The sequence below is a fragment of the Saccopteryx leptura genome, chromosome 1 (genome assembly GCF_036850995.1).
Source record: "Saccopteryx leptura isolate mSacLep1 chromosome 1, mSacLep1_pri_phased_curated, whole genome shotgun sequence".
NCBI classification, from domain to species: Eukaryota; Metazoa; Chordata; class Mammalia; order Chiroptera; family Emballonuridae; genus Saccopteryx; species Saccopteryx leptura.
The window spans coordinates 255,325,647-255,339,409 of NC_089503.1; the positions used below are offsets into that span (position 1 = coordinate 255,325,647).

Genomic DNA, 13,763 nt, shown 5'->3' on the forward strand with positions numbered 1-13,763 from the left:
GGTCATTGTGGGAGGTGATGAATAGCTGGTTGGCTTGGTTGTGGTGAATATTTCACAATGTACAGATATTTCCGGTCATCAGGTTGGACACCTTAAATAGATACAATGTTTTATTGCCAGTTTAACCTCAATAAAGCTGGAAGAAAAGCAAATAACAGCTTTTCTTGATTTAAACTTTTGATTTGTTTTTCATTATGGATTTTTTTTTTTTTTTAGTATTTCATTAATGGTTGCTTGACCCTGACTCTGGGCTTCTCGTCTTCCTACCTGAACATGAGCTGCAGCACCTGCTCCAGCTTCTGCAAAAACTACTGGACTCCAGGCTCTGTGCCGTCACCCAGCCACCAGTCCAGCCAGACAGCAGCAACACCAGTGTCTACGCGGGCACTGGGGAGCCCCGGCTCCCGGATCTCCGGGTCCCAACCCACCAGCATGGAGGGCGGCTGGGGGTCCTGGGACCTGGCTGCAGGGATGGCTGGGCTCTGGTGGGCATAGGGGGCATCCAGACCAAGAAGGAGACTACGAAATGCCTGAATGACCACCTGGCCTCCTACCTGGAGAGAGTGAGAAGCCTGGAGGCTGATAATAGAAGACTGGAGAGCAAAATCCAGGAACACCTGGAGAAGGGACCCCAGGTCAGAGGCTGGGGGCATTATTTAAAAACCATCAAGGACCTGTGGGGTCAGATCTTTACAAGTTCTGTGGACAATGCCCGCATCATTCTGCAGATTGACAGTGCCCGTCTTGCTGCTGATAACTTCAGAGTCAAGTATGAGACAATGTTTACCATGTTCTAGTCTGTGAAGAGTGGCATCAGTGGGCTCCAAAAGGTCATTGATGACACCAGTTATCACTTGGCTGCCACTGGAGACAGAAACCAAAGCTCTCAAGGAGGAGCTGCTCTTCATGAAGAAAAACCACGAGGAGGAAGTAAATTGTCTACAAAACCAGATTGCCAACTCGGTTGACCGTGAAGCAGGATGCCCCCAAACCTCAGGACCTCGGGAAGATCATGGTGGATATCCAGGCATAGTATGATGAGTTGGCTTGGAAGAACCAAAAGAAGCTAGACAAGTACTGGTCCCATCAGATTGAGAAGAACACCACAGTCACTACCTTGCAGACCAGAGATAGGAGTTGCTGAGATGACACAGAGCTGAGACATATGGTCCAGTCCTTGGAAATCAACCTGAACTCCATGAGAAATATGAAGGCCAGCTTGGAGAACAGCCTGAGGGAGGTGGGGACACACTATGCCAAGCAGATGGAACAGCTTAAGAGGATCCTGCTGCACCTGGAGTCAGAGCTGGCCCAGACCTGGGCAGAGGGGCAGCACAAGGCCCAAAAGTAGGAGGCCTGCTGAGTGAGCATCAAGGTCAAGCTGGAGGTTCAGATCTCCACCTACCACTACCTGCTGGAAGAATGAGAGGACTTCAATCTTTGTGATGCCCTGGACAACAGCATCTCCATGCAACCCATCCTTATTTTAAAACCCATCCTGCTTTTAAATAAATGAGAGGCAGGGAGGCAGAGAAGCAGAGAGACAGACTCCCACATGTGCCCTGACTGGGATTCACCCAGCAGGCCCCCTATAAAGTGATGCTCTGCCCATCTGGGACCACTGCCATATTACTCAGCAACCAAGCTATTTCAGCACCTGAAGCAGAGGCCATGGAGCCATCTTTAGCACCAGGGGCCAACTTGCTCAAACCATTGGAGCCATGGCTGCAAGAGGAGAAAAAGAGAGAAAGAGAGAGAGGAGGGGGAGGGGTGGAGAAACAAATGGTCACTTCTCCTGTGTAGCTTGACTGGGAATCAAACTCAGGACTTCCACACACCAGACCAACACTCTACCATTGAGCCAACAGGCCAGTGCCACAATCCACCCAAAAGACCACCACCCTCAGGATTGTGGATGGCAAAGTGATGTCTGGGGCCAACAACACCAAAGTTCAAAGGTTTTAAAGGCAGCCGAAGTGGGGCACCCCCTTGGGAGGCAGGAGGCTAATCAAAAGTTCAGAGATCGCCTGACCAGGTGGTGGCGCAGTGGATAGAGCGTCGGACTGGGATGCAGAGGACCCAGGTTCAAGACCCCGAGGCCAGCTTGAGCTCGGGCTCATCTGGCTTGAGCAAAAAAAAAAAAAAGCTCACCAGCTTGGACCCAAGGTCGCTGGCTCGAGCAAGGGGTTACTCGGTCTGCTGAAGCCCCCGGGTCAAGGCACATATGAGAAAGCAATCAATGAACAACTAAAGTGTCCCAACGAAAAACTAATAATTGACTAATAAAAAACTCTCTGTTCCTGTCTGTCTGTCCCTATCTATCCCTCTCTCTGTCCCTGTAAAAAAAAAAAAGTTCAGAGATCATTAACCCTTTGATTAGTATGAACGTTCATGTATGTCCTCATGCCTCCTGACCATCCAGAGTACAATCAATTTATTTTAAAAATGTGTAAGGCAACATTTAAAAAAAGGCAAATGTGTGTTCTTGTTTCCATAAATTGGTTATCAAACAAACATGATTTTAAGTTAATAAAACTGGAACTGGAACTAATTTCATTTTTTGAAAATAAAACTTACTCCCAGGGGTCAGTGAGCATGAAAAAAAACCTCACTACTCAAAAGGTTAAAAATATATATATTTCATTAATATATCCTTTATCTTGGGAAAGAAGAATTCTGAAATTAAGGTATCAGCAGGGTCATGCTCCTTCTGAAGCCTCTACGAGAGAAATCTTCCTGCCTCTTCTGTTTCCTGGGGGCTCCTGACATACTTTGGCTTGTGACTGTGTCACTCGAGTCTATGCCTTCGTTCTTCACATGGTTTTTCTCTGTGTGTCTCTGTCTCACATCTCCTTCTTCTTCCTCTGAGGCTACATGCGATACTGGTGACCTTGAAGAGCCAGGAAGCCGTGGAAAAGGCAAGAAACAGACTCTCCACTAGATCCTCTGTGGGTAGGTGGCCCTGCTGATACCTTGGTTTTAACCACATGAAACAATTTGAACTTCTGACCTCCAAAACTATAAAAGAATTAATTTTTGTTATTTTAAGCCACTAAATTTGTGATAATTTAGTATAGTAATCATAGAAAACTTTTACATACCCCAAAGGACAAGACCCCAATTCCCCTTTCAGGGGCTTTCCACTACCAGTAAAAGGAAATACAACTCAAGTTGGCTTAAACAACAAGGAAATCCTGTCCAGCCCACGTACGAATTAGTGTCATCAGGTTGGGCTGCTGTCACAGAGAATCAAAACAAGAATGGCTTCCATAAAACAGAATTTATATCCCTCCTCACAGTCTCAATATTGGCATTCACCAGTCTCCACAAGTGGAAAACTGTCCCCAGCACAGAGGGAGATGGGTGTCCCCAGCCTTAGCTGATGGGTGAAGGGGGCAGCAGACCAGCCTGCCTTCCCAGAGAAACCTAACCTGGGGGCCAGGCTGTCTCCTGTTACACCGAATGATGGGGATGCCCCCATTCTACTGATGGGGAAGTCTGAGAAGGAAGGAAGAAAGCTGTCTGTCCAGCAAACACCCAAGGATTATACATGGGGAGCATATGTGTGGACATAGAGGGTCACGGAGGAGGGAGGGGACAGAGGGGTACACCAGCCAAGAGGACCAATAGCATCTCTACCTGTCAAGGGTGCCTTTTCAGGTAGGTGGGCCTGGAGCAAGGTAAGTGCAGTGAAGATTGGATGGTCTCACTGAGTGGGAGCGATGGCCACATGGCTAAGGCCATTCCTCAAGGCCTGCCTCACAGCAGGCACTGAGGAACTGGTAGTGAAATCCAGCCCCATCCACTGCATATAACATAAGACCATGAGCCCAGATTGACCCCGACTCTGCCTTATTCTTGCCGTGTGACCTCAGGTGAGAATAACAACGTCTCTGAGCAACAATCTTCTAATGCGTCCAAAAGGGATGGGGGTTTCAGTGGTTCATTCATTCCTCCATTCAACAGTTATGTATTGACCACCTACTATGTGTTAGGCCCCGAGCTAGGTACTAGGGATCCATTGGTAAACCAAAAAAAAAAAAAGACTCCTTGCAATAAAAGGGAAGATCACAGAGCGGAAATCATACAAAGTATGTTCTTGGACCAGAACTGATTTAAACTAGAAATCACAGAATGATATCTGGAAAATCTGCAAATATTCAGAAATCAAGTCACATCTGTGCGTCAAAGAGGAAGTAAAAAATTAAAAATACTTTTAATTGAACGAAAGCGAAAGCAGACAATATCAAACTGTGTGGGGTGCAGGGGAGCCTGGGCTAAGAGGGAAAGTGAGGATAGTAAGTACTTGTGTCTAAGAAGGTGATCAGGTATATTTGAAAGTTGCTAGGAGAGTAAAATATTTTGTTATTTTTTCAGGTAACACTATCTTTTTTACACGTGCTGCTAGACACTTCTGTACATACATCACAGAATTGTCTATGCACCCATTCACTAAAACTGTTCAGAACTGCACAAAGAACACTCACAAAAACATGAATTTTCACATGTCTTTATTTATTTATTTATTTATTTATTTATTTATTGTTTTGTTTTGTTTTTTCCTGAAGCTGGAAACGGGGAGAGACAGACAGACTCCCGCATGCGCCTGACCGGGATCCACCCGACACGCCCACCAGGGGCGATGCTCTGCCCCTCCGGGGCGTCGCTCTGCCACGACCAGAGCCACTCTAGCACCTGGGGCAGAGGCCAAGGAGCCATCCCCAGCGCCCGGGCCATCTTTGCTCCAATGGAGCCTTGGCTGCGGGAGGGGAAGAGAGAGACAGAGAGGAAGGAGGGGGGAGGTGGAGAAGCAAATAGGCACTTCTCCTATGTGCCCTGGCCGGGAATCGAACCTGAGTCCCCTGCACGCCAGGCCGACACTCTACCGCTGAGCCAACTGGCCAGGGCTCACCTTTAAACACACCTCTCCTACTGTGCATTTCAGCATGGATATCCAACCCTTACATGGAAATAATAAATACTGCTTTCAGAGAATTCAGCATCACAAGAAAAAATAATTGTAACCACACTCACAGAGATGGTGGCACAGTGACAGCATCCATGCCCTTACCACAGCCTGTCACCCACCCACTCTTTGACACAAAAGCCTCCTTCTGGACATTTGAGCATCTCTATTCAGTGGTGCTTTGAGAAATATGTGATCACTATGGGAAGAAATACACCTGGGATGAAAAGCCCCTCATTATAGGCAAACGGGCATCAGAAGTGGCCCAGATGATAATAGACGTCCTACAGCTCATGTGTCACAGAGGAGCTGGCAGAAAAAAAGCCAGACAGAGCTGAAGGAAGTGTTCCTCATGGCTGCTCTGATGCCAGGGGTGGAAAAACTGACCCATCATCAGCGAAAGCACCACGTGCTCGTGACCGTGGCCACCAGCTCCAGGTCTGCATTCTTCCAAATAAAGATCATCAGACACAAGGAATTCTTTGACTTGTTTGATCACATTGTTTTGAGGATGACCCTAAAGTGAAGACGGGCAAGCTGGACCCGACATAGTTCTTGCCTGTTGGAAAAGGTTTTCCCCTTCTGCTCCTATGGAGAGGTGCTTCATCTTTGAAGGTGCTCCTGAGGGGGTAGAGGCAGCCCTTGCTGCTGGATGCAGGGCATAATGGTTCCAGATAGAAACTTACATTGAGACTTGGTTACAAAGGCTACCCTGGTGCTGGCTTCCCTGCAGGACTTCCGACCTGAGCTGTTCGGATTGCCGCCCTGTGAGAAGTCCGCCATGCTTCTCCAGGCATGCCCCCCACCACTGTGTGAGCCACACCCTCAAATCACCACATGAAGTCATCCCAGCCTCCTGTCTTGTGCACTTTCTCTAAAATATTAATAAAGCAGTAGAGTGTCAGCCCAGCCTGAGGATGTCCCAGGTTCAATTCCTAGTCAGGGCACACAGGAAAAGCAAACATCTCCTTCTCCATCCTGCCCCCTCTCTCTTCTCTGTCTCTATCTTTCTCTTCTCTCCTGCAGCCATGACTCAACTGAAATAACTTGGCCCTGGATGCTGAGGATGGCTCCATGGCCTCGCCCCAAGTGCTAAAGTAGCTCAGTTGCTGAGCAGCAGAGCAAAGGCCCTAGATGGGCAGAGCATCACCCCCTAGGGGGCTTGCCAGGTGGATCCAGATCAGAGCACATGCAGGAGTCTGTCTCTCTGCCTCCCCACTTCTCACTTAAGAAAAAAATAAAATAAAATATTATCATAATCTCCACTTGACAGTGGAGAGAAAACAAAATAGAAACAGAACAGAGATCAACGTTGTCACTTGAATAATCATATAATGCATGCATGTGTATATGTATGTGCATGTATATAAGTAAGGGGTTAAGTTACAGTAGTTCTTTTATTCTTCTTTTCTAAGTGAGAGGAGGGGAGATAGAAAGACCGATTCCCGCATGCACCCCGACCAGGATCCACCTGACAATACCTGTCTGGGCCAACGCTCTGCCCACCTGGAGCCAAGCTTACAACCAAGCTATTTTTAGAGCCTGAGGCAGAGGCCCCATGGAACCATCCTCAGCACCTGGGGCCAACTTGCTCAAACTAATCAAGCCATGGCTGTGGGAGAAGGGAGAGAGTGAGAGAGAAGGGAGACATAGAGGGGTGGAGAATCAGATGATCACTTCTCCTGTGTGCCCTGACCAGGAATCGAACCTGGGACTTCCACATGATGGACCAATGCTCTACCACTGAGCCAACCAGCCCGGGCTAAGTCACAGTAATTCTTGTAAGAGGTTAAATCAGTGGGGATAGCTAGAAGGTTAGTTCACAAAACTTAATCTTTTACTGTATTGCCTAAAGAATACAGGGAGTTATGTGGCAGATGGTGCCTAGAGATGGTGCTGTTCCAGACATAACAGCAAGGACGCCAGATAGACCTGAGCTGGCATCAGAAGGACATTCCAGGAAGGAACTCCAGCAACCCATCTCACACCTCCCATGATCTGCTGCATGACTAACTGTATGCTCTATAATAAATCATTAAGGCCCTGGCTGGTTGGCTCAGTGGTAGAGCGTTGGCCTGGTGTGCAGGAGTCCTGGGTTTGATTCCCAGCCAGGGCACACAGGAGAAGCGCCCATCTGCTTCTCCACCCCTCCCCCTCTCCTTCTTCTCTGTCTCTCTCTTCCCCTCCCGCAGCCGAGGCTCCATTGGAGCAAAGATGGCCCGGGCGCTGGGGATGGCTCTGTGGCCTCTGCCTCAGGCGCTGGAGTGGCTCTGGATGCAGCAGAGCGACGCCCCAGATGGACAGAGCATCGCCCCCTGGTGGGCATGCCGGGTGGATCCCGGTCGGGCGCATGCAGGAGTCTGTCTGACTGCCTCCCTGTTTCCAACTTCAGAAAAATACAAAAAAAAAATCATTAACCTCCCCAAAATATATATATACATAGACCAGTCAGCTGAGGTTGTTAAGGGGGGCTTTGAATGCAGTGAAGCCCCTTGCCTTCTCAGGTTGCTGGCAATTTAATTAAAGACACTCTTATTCCACTCAATACTCATCTCTGTGATTGGCTTTGCAGCAATGGGTAACTCAAACCCTAACTGTACCAGTAAAATATATACATTTTTATATGTGTAAAATACATTCCCAAGGTGAAATAAAATTTTTTTTAAAGATAATAAATTTGTAACTATGTGTGGTGACATATGACCTAGACTTGTGATCATTTCACAAGATATACAAATATTGAAACATTATATTGTATACCTAAAATTCATATAATGTTTTATGTCTATTATATCTCCATTTTAAAAGAAGAAGAAGGTGATCAGGAAAGTCCTAACAATTGAAAAAGATTGAAGGAGGTTGGGGAAAGGTCTTAGATATCAGGAGGAAGAGCATTCTAGGCTGTGCAAAGGCCCTGAGGACAAGCTCCTGGTATGTTCGAGAAACAGAAAGTCTGGATCCAATGTTCCCTTCTCTGTGAGGCTTTCTAAAATGACCCTATTTAAAGTCCCAAGCCAGCTCTTATACACTCCACCCATTATGTTTCTCCTTAAAAGTTATCACCACCTTATCACCATCTGACATTCCATACATCTCACTTCTTTATCTTGCCCACTGACTGTTTTCCCCATCATTAGAAGCTCAACTCCACTGCCTGGCACACAGGTGTGCAATGAATGTTTGTTGAATGAATGAGTGACCATCCTACCCACCAAGCACTGATTAAGGCCAGGCCTCTCTAGGCTCACTCATCCCTGCAGCACCAGCAAGTGAGTACCCTCCATGTGGGCAGAAGTTCCTGGACTAGCTTAGAGGCAAGCGTCTTGTCTGACCACAGGCAGGGAGGAAGCCTTCCCCCCTGGGTTTTCTGGCCAGGTTTCACTAGCTTTGTTTTTCTTCCTTTCCCGGAAGTAAATTAACCAGAGCTCCTGGTCTCCCATGCAGCAGACCATGATGAAGCACAGACACTGCCCAGAATTTCCTTCTCTACCCCCCACCCCACTGGCCTCAGAAACTGTCCCACTCACAGAATACAAAGCAGCCCCTCCCTGGAGCAGGCCAGGATGGCGAGGGAAGGAGGAAAGAGGGGCTGAGAAGCTGTGGTCAGTGAACCAGGGCATCTGGGGGAGGTGGGCAGAGGACACAGGAAAGTCACCTTGTCAGCTGATTCGTAGAGAAAAAACAGGAAGGCTGTGGGCATGGGTAACTGAGACCTAGCTTCTCTCACTGCACCCTCACACAGGCTGCCTAAAACCACAATAGCACCCCCCCACTCTAACATCGTCTCCCCAAGTCCCCAACTATTAGTATGGACAGAATAGACTAGAGCATCTAAGTCCAAGGGCCTCAAGATGGAATGGGCCACATCCAACCCCAACCCAGAGTCATCCCTGGCTTGGACCCTTTCAACTGTGAGTGCTTTAGTGCTACCAACCATCTGACTCCTCCAAACCACTTTTTTCATTTATCCATTTGTTTGTTTATTTGTTTTTTGACAAATATTTCCTAAGCACCTATTGTGTGCCAGCTCCATTCTAGGTGCAGGAGCACAGCAGCAAGCAAGACAGTCATTCTGCCTTGCTCCCCCAAGCTGACATTTGAGAGGAGAGAAGACAGCAAACAAGGTAAGTCAAATGGATCTCAGGCTCAACGGCATAAGGTACTATTGATGAGTAAGTAAACTGAGTCTCCCTGAAGGAGGATATCACTTCCCATGGTCACACAAGGGGAGTGATCTGGGACCTTAATTTGTCTCCCTGAGTCTCCTCCCAGCTCTGACCTCTGGGTGAGCAGCTGAAGCACAGAAAAAGGAAGGGGGAGGACAGACACCCGGGATGGGGCAGGGCCTAATGCAGCTGTGCAGGCTGTACACTGCACGACTCCAGGAGTGCATTCACAAAGGCCACAATGTGAGTGCCACTACCTGCAGTCAGGAAGGGCACAAGAATCACAAATGTATGCCACAGCCTGGGAAAAGGAAGTCTCGATCACCATTGGTCTATTCTTTTTTTCTCCCCTTTTTAAGTGAGAGGAGAGGAGATAGTGAGACAGAGTCCTGCATGTGCCCCGACCAGGATTCACCCAGCAACCCCCATCTGGGGCCAGTGTTTGAGTACCGAGCTATCCTCAGCACCTGGGGCAATGCTTGAACTAATCGAGCCACTGGCTGCAAGAGAGGAAGAGAGAGAGAAGGGGAAAAGGGAGGGGGAGAGAAACAAATGGTCACTTCTCTTGTGTGCCTTGACTGGAAATCAACCTAGGACATCCATACACTGGGCTGCTGCTTTATCTACTGAGCCACCAGCCAGGGCCGTTATTGGTCTATTCTTGGTAGCTTGCTTTTTCCACTTAGTATAAAGTGGCCACTTCCCCATTTCAGCACATGAAAATCTAGTTCAACAATTCTCCCACAGCTACTCCCCAGACCAGCAACATCACCATCACCTGGGAACTTGTTATAAATACAGAGTTTCGGTCTCCACACTCCAGACTGCCTGAGTCAGACAGTTCCAGGCTGCATCCAGCTTTTAATCCACATGAAATGGAGAGCCACAGAGGGTTTCAGCAGAAGAGTGGCATGATCTGACTTCCCTTTTGACAGGTGTACCCTGAGGGTGAGAGATTAAAGAAGATGAGGACAAGGAGATAGCAGTCATACTGGGCACAGGTGATGGTGACACAGATGGGGCCGGTGATCATGGAGGTGATAAGAAGGGGTTGTCTTCTTGATATCTTCCAGTGGTAAAGCCAGAGAAATGTGCAAGTGGTTTGGCTGCCTAAAGTGAGAGATGAACAAGAATTGAGTATGAGCCCAAGGTTTGGGGCCTAAGCCCCTGAGAAATGGAGCAACCATTGCCCAAGACTGGAAAACAGAGAGAGGAGCAGGTTCAGGAGAGAGAGTGTCAGGAAATCAGGAGTGTCATTTAAGTGTATGTTATAGACTGAATGTATGTGTCCCTCCCCCCCCCAAAAAAAAAAATCATATGTTAAAATCCTAACTCCCAATGTCATAGTATTAAGATGTGAGGCCTGGCTCTGGCCAATTGGTTCAGTGCTAGAGCATCAGCCCAGCATGTGAAAGTCCCAAGTTTGATTCCGAGCACACAAGTAACCTCTGCTTCTCCATCCCTCTCCCTCTGCCTTCTCTCTCTCTCTCTCTCTCTCTCTCTCTCTCTCTCTCTCTTTGCTCCCCATCTCCTGCAGCCATGGCTCGATTGATTCAAGTGAGTTGGCCCTGGGCACTGAGGATGGCTCCATGGCCTCCATCTCAGGCCCTAAAAATAGCTCAGTTAGGCCCTGGCCGGTTGGCTCAGTGGTAGAGTGTCGGCCTGGCGTGCAGAAGTCCCAGGTTCGATTCCCGGCCAGGGCACACAGGAGAAGCGCCTCTATCTGCTTCTCCACCCCTCCCCCTCTCCTTCCTCTCTGTCTCTCTCTTCCCCTCCCGCAGCCGATGCTCTACTGGAGCAAAGATGTCCCCGTCGCTGGGGATGGCTCCTCGGCCTCTGCCCCAGGCGCTAGAGTGGCTCTGGTCACGACAGAGCAACGCCCCGGAGGGGCAGAGCATCGCCCCCTGGTGGGCAGAGCGTCACCCCCTGTTGGGCGTGCTGGGTGGATCCCAGTTGGGCACATGCGGGAGTCTGTCTGACTGTCTCTCCCCATTTCCGGCTTCAGAAAAATACAGAAGAAAAAAAAAATAGCTCAGTTGCCAGAGCAATGAAGCAATACCCCAGATGGGCAAACATTGCCCCACAGGGGGTTTGCCGAGTGATTCCCAGTTGGGGTGCATGTGGGAATCTGTCTCTCTGCCTCTTCTGCTCTCACTTAATTTAAAAAAAGTGAAGCCTCTGGGAGGTGACTGAGTCATGAGGGTGGAGCCCTCATGAATGGGATTAATGTCCTTATAACAGGGACCCCAGAGAGCTCACTCACCCTTTTACCATTGTGAGGACACAGCAAGAAGTTGGCTGTCTGCAAGCTGGAAGCAGGATCTCACCAGAACTGGACCATGCCAGGACCCTGATCTTGGACTTCCAGCCCTCGGAGCTATGAGAAATAAATTTCTATTATTTATAAATCACCCATCTATGGTACTTTGTTATTGCAGCTCAAATAGACTGAGACAGAGTGTCAAGTGTGAAATGGCCACCTGGAGGTGCCCAGTCAATGATCGGATACACTTGCCATACAGGGGACAGGACACATCTGAAGACAAATTTGGGAGTTATCCACCTAAATGGGGCGTATTTGTTTCCTAGGGCTGCCAAAACAAATGACCACAAACTGAGTGGCTTAACACAAGAATTTATTCTCTCAGTTCTGGAGGCCAGAAGTCCAAAAGCAAGGTGTCAACAGACACCATGCTCCCTCCAAAAGCTCTAAGAGAGATTCTGTACCTGCCTCCTCTGACCTCTGATGGTTCCAGATGTTTGTTGGCTTTTGGCTGCATCACTCCAACCTCTGCATCCATCTCCAAAGGGCCTTCTCCTCTTTCTCTGTTTCCATTACTATTGGTGCCAAATCGCCTTCTGTCTTTCTCTTACAAGGACAATTGTCATTGGATTGGCAGTCCACCTGGTTAATCCAAGATGATCTCATCTCAAGACTCTTAATTATATTTGCAAAGGCACTTTTTTCAAATAGAGTCACATTCACAACTTATATATACTTTGGGGGTAGGCACAATTCAACCGCATAGAGGTTGTATTTTTTTTTTCTTTTCTAAGTGAGAGGAGGGAAGATATAGAGAGACAGACTCCCTCATGTGCCTCAACTGGTATCCACCCAGCAACCTCCATCTGGGGCCAATGCTCTGCCCCTCTGGGGCCATGCTCACAACCAAGCTATTTTTAGCACCTGAGGCAGAGACTCCTCAGTGCCTGGGGCTGAGTTAATTGAATCAATCAAGCCATGGCTATGGGAGGAGAAGAGAGACAGAGTGATAGAAGAGGAGGGGGAGGAGTGGAGAAGCAGATCTTCACTTCTCCTGTTTGGTCTGACCAGGAATTGAACCTGGAACATCCATACACTAGGCCAATACTCTACCACTGAGCCAACCAGCCAGGGCCCAGGTTGTGTTTAAAGCCCCATATGGGACTGTGAGTGGAGAGGGATGCCCTCTACCACCTCTTATCTTCTTGTTTACTTTTATGTCCTCAAGTTCTGAAACAGCCATTCACTAAAGAAGTATGTAGTAGTAATGATAATAAGTAACACTTATCTAATGCCACATGTCAAGCACTTCTATAAGTACTTTACATAATTAACACACTTAATCCTTACAACATTAAAATCAATATTTCCATTCTACACAGAGCTCAAGGCCCTTGCCCAGGCCACACTTAGGATTCTAATCCAGGACATCTGTTCTCTCAAATGGCAAGAATCCCCACCTGGCCCAAGTAGAAGGATTCTGCTTGCTTTAGAGGACCTCACCATTACAAACACAAAACAAATGTATTGAAGAACCCAGGACACCACTGTCATGGGAGATAGAGCTGGCTGGCATAGAACAACCATAACTCTAAACATCGCAATGTCACTCTTGGTATTAATTCCATTCAGGCCCCAGGAGAGTTCTTCCCAACCTCTCTGGCCGATGCCCTAGTGGAGCCTAGTGTGTCTGACTTCTGTGATCTGGTTGTGCCAATGATGGAAACAGATGCTGCTTTGGGATATGAGGAAGACTTGAGTGCCAGACAAGCTTAGGTAGGAGAAAAGGCAAATTATCACGTGTATTAGTTTCTCAGGGCTGTGTAGGGAAAATAGCTCTGTTAGGCTTGTTTCCTTGAATTTTGCATGGTTGGTGTGTGAGCACGTGGCAGAGCCACGTGTTTGTAGCCTACATTAGGCTGTGGGTACTTGCCCTCAGGGCAGTTTTTGCAGACCGCTAACCTGCCACCATGAGGTATGGATTGCTTGCCTGCCACTGCGAGGGACCATTTGGTGGATCTCTTGCCCATCATTGTGAGAAGAGGTTTCCCCCCACCTATTTACTTGCCCCCTATTGCAAGACTGTAATAAACAGGAATGGCCCAACGCTTTCTGGCTCTGCGATTCCTCTACCATCTGCCTGAATCCAATATGATCCTGCCTGGCTTCAGCCACTGGCATTACAGGCTGCCAAAACAAGTCCCACAAACTAGGTGGCTTAAAACAGCAAAAATTTAGTCTGACAGTTCTGGGGGCCAGAAGTGCAAAATAAAATGTGAGCAGGACCATCCTTGCTCTGAAGGCTCTGGAGAAAGAGCCTTCCTGACTGGGATCCTTGCATCTGGCTTAGAGAAGTGTCACTCCAGTT

At 48.1% G+C, this 13,763-nt stretch overlaps 1 long non-coding RNA gene and 2 pseudogenes across 1 annotated transcript; all 3 read left to right on the forward strand.

The window, feature by feature from the left end:
* The first annotated feature begins 273 nt into the window (after nt 1-273).
* Nucleotides 274-1,965, forward strand: LOC136391656 (keratin, type I cytoskeletal 18 pseudogene; annotated as a pseudogene).
* Nucleotides 1,966-5,061: 3,096 nt separating this feature from the next.
* Nucleotides 5,062-5,807, forward strand: LOC136392381 (pseudouridine-5'-phosphatase pseudogene; annotated as a pseudogene).
* A 2,931-nt stretch (nt 5,808-8,738) lies between these two features.
* LOC136379760 (uncharacterized) lies at nt 8,739-11,501 on the forward strand. Its single transcript, XR_010746794.1, has 3 exons — nt 8,739-8,877; nt 8,994-9,090; nt 11,374-11,501. It is a non-coding gene; the product is annotated as an uncharacterized lncRNA (long non-coding RNA).
* The last annotated feature ends 2,262 nt before the right edge of the window (nt 11,502-13,763 follow it).